The sequence below is a fragment of the Lontra canadensis genome, unplaced genomic scaffold, assembly GCF_010015895.1.
Source record: "Lontra canadensis isolate GAN:19392208 unplaced genomic scaffold, GSC_riverotter_1.0 scaffold2663, whole genome shotgun sequence".
In the NCBI taxonomy this organism is placed as follows: domain Eukaryota; kingdom Metazoa; phylum Chordata; class Mammalia; order Carnivora; family Mustelidae; genus Lontra; species Lontra canadensis.
In genome coordinates, this window is record NW_022633647.1 from 1 (window position 1) to 2674 (window position 2674).

The 2674-nt window shown below is 55.5% G+C and overlaps 1 non-coding gene across 1 annotated transcript; it reads right to left on the minus strand.

The window, feature by feature from the left end:
- Positions 1–2570: 2570 nt before the first annotated feature.
- TRNAY-GUA lies at positions 2571–2662 on the minus strand. Its single transcript is given in 2 exon segments — positions 2571–2606; positions 2626–2662. It is a non-coding gene; the product is annotated as a tRNA-Tyr (tRNA).
- Between the last annotated feature and the right edge of the window lie 12 nt (positions 2663–2674).

Here is a 2674-nt window from a genome sequence, read left to right on the forward strand (position 1 = left end):
CCAGGACCTCGGCTCACTTTCGGCGCGGGGACACCCCCCTGGAAGTGGTGGGAAAGGCTCTGGGGCTAGGCGGGGAGACCACGCCCACGGGGCCCGGGCGTCGCGGCCAGTGTGGCTCCCCTGCTCCCGCAGCTCCTCTCCTTGGCGCCCCTCCTCTGCGCACCGACCCGGATTCCTTTGGCAGGGGCGGCTGCTCGCTGAAGTAGCTCAGGGTTCTGTGGGCTTCCTGGAGGCGCACGGAAGCCAAGAGGGGCAGAGATGCCCGGTGTGATCCCGGGTGGACTCGTTTGCTCTGTTTTCACGTCTTTCACAGACATTTTAGATCCTACCTGGTGTGAGTTCGCCTTCCCCAGAACACCTCACCCACCCAGCGAAGGTCCCCCAGAGTCCCGCAAGCCATCCCCAGTGCCCTTGCCTGGAGCGAGTGTGCGGTCGCCGCCTGAGTGTGTATCTGCGCCTGTGAGGACAGGGAGAGGGGCAGCAATTTTTGTGAGGTACCATGCAGGAAGGGTCAGCCTGGAAGACAGGGGCTCACCCTCCAGTGTGCTGCTCACCAGAGGCCACTGCCCCCCTGACCACACCCTCCGACTAGATATTTCCCCAAAGCTAGGTTCCCCAAGATTCAGCGCCTCCACATGGCATTCAAGGTGCATAACCAAGAAGGCCTACATTTCTATCTTTGTTCCCCCTCCACTCATCTCTGCAGATGGTGACATTCACTGCTGGAGGTTCTCGGTGGCTGCAGAACAATAGGCTCCTCCTGAAGTCACTTGTGGGGTCATGATGACACTGCTTCCTGGACCAGTACAGACTCTACCAACTCAGGCTCAATCAGAGTTAGAAATGAGACAGTTGAGATTGCAGAGGGGCAGAGAGACGGGGAGCAGCTTGCCAATAAAGGAAGATATGTGGGGATACACAGTCCACAGTTTATGAGTCAGAGACAGAATGGAAAAAGGTACTTGTGGGCTCAGGAGTCAGGGGAGTGCAGGGCTTTGGAGAGCCACACTCCAATCAGGGATCTGCTGCAAGTCCTCTCTGTGATGCACCCCAGCTGTCCATCAAGTCTCTGGGCTGTTCTTCCACATGAGAGAAGAGTGCAAGGGCCACTGCCTTGTTCTCTTCCCTGCACCCAAACTCCCCAACCCATGTCACTAGCCTCACACTCCTATAACCTGGCTCTGCCCCTTGGTAAAGCCCTGATCTTTTCTAGTTTGTGGAAGCTTAGCCCATTTCCTCCTGGGTGCTTTCTGACTGCGGCACCTCATCTGCTTCTTGGGGGTGGATAAGGCAGGGGAAAATGCTGCCCATTTAGCCTTAAGTGGTCAGCACCCAATTTAGCCACTGGTCGGAATCCACAGACCAATGGCCTGTGTGAGGAGGTAAGTGGATGACAGCTGCTACCTACATTACCAGTCCCAACCCCCACTCCCAGTACACTTCTGCTCCCTGCCTTCGCTGCCTACAGCTTTCATTCTTAAGGCCCTGAGTTTCATGTGTCTGCCCTTTTGCTTTCAAACTCCCTTTCTCTCACATTGTTTCTCTGTCTCTCTCTTTATCTCTATTTCTCTCTCTCTCTCTCCATCAGAAGTTGCAGGGGAATCTGTGCAAGGTGTGTTTACCACCATGGTAGAGAGGGTGAGCAGTCATTGCTCTTTCAAAGGAACAAAAGCCCACCTGCAGCCAGAAGAACTGGTGTGAAGGCATGTGAAATGAAGTTCACCAGCCGCCACCGCCCTGTCTTCATACTGACAGCCAACCTGAACGGGCCCCTGAAGTTCTCGTGGTGACCATCAAGGCCCTCTGAGAGCCCTGCTCTCTTTTGCTCCTGCCAGTGTCAGCCTCCCTCCGTACAGGAGGACAGTTGGCATGGGCTTGGAAAAGCTCAGGGTAGAGTTCTCTCCCACAGCTGGATAAAGCACAGTGGAAAGACAGTTTCCTGTCTCTTTAGGCCTCTGTATTTATAAGCCATTTGAGTGACCAGGAAGGAGACCGACAGTGGGAAAGAGAAATCCTGAAGTACCCGCACACAGACAGGCAGACAGATAGAGACAGAGTCCGAGGTTGGGCTAGACAGAAGTGAGACAGTAAGCATCCTAGGAGGAAGCTGAGAAGGGGACGGAGACAAAGATTGAAGGGGTGGGTTTTCAAGAAAGATGCCCTGGTTGTCCAGGACTCCTGTGATGGCCTGTGTGCTTATCAGTCTCCAGTGGCTTGTCCTGGGCAGCTCCCGTTTGCCCACCTCTCTGGCAGTCTGTTTAGCAAACCAGTGGTGGTGGATCATGGAGCTGGAGCACTGGGCGCATAAAGGGGGGAAGGGCATGGGAGGACCGGGCTGGCTGGCTAGAACTGCTTGATAAAGCATGAGTAACAAGCAGGTTGTTTTTGAGCTGCAGGGCACGGGTCTGGTGACTGCGGAGAGATGGTGCAGGTGTGTTCCCTGGGGGCTGCACACACTAGCTGTAGGAGTTCCTCCCGGAAAGTGTTTTCCTGGCTTCAGCCTGTGTTGCTCGGCCTCTGGCACTAGACGGTGGAGACCTTCATGAGGACCGGCAAAAGCATCAGGCACCTCCTTCGAGCCGGAATCGAACCAGCGACCTAAGGATGTCCACACACGTGTCTAGTCTACAGTCCTCCGCTCTACCAGCTGAGCTATCGAAGGGTGCGCGATGTC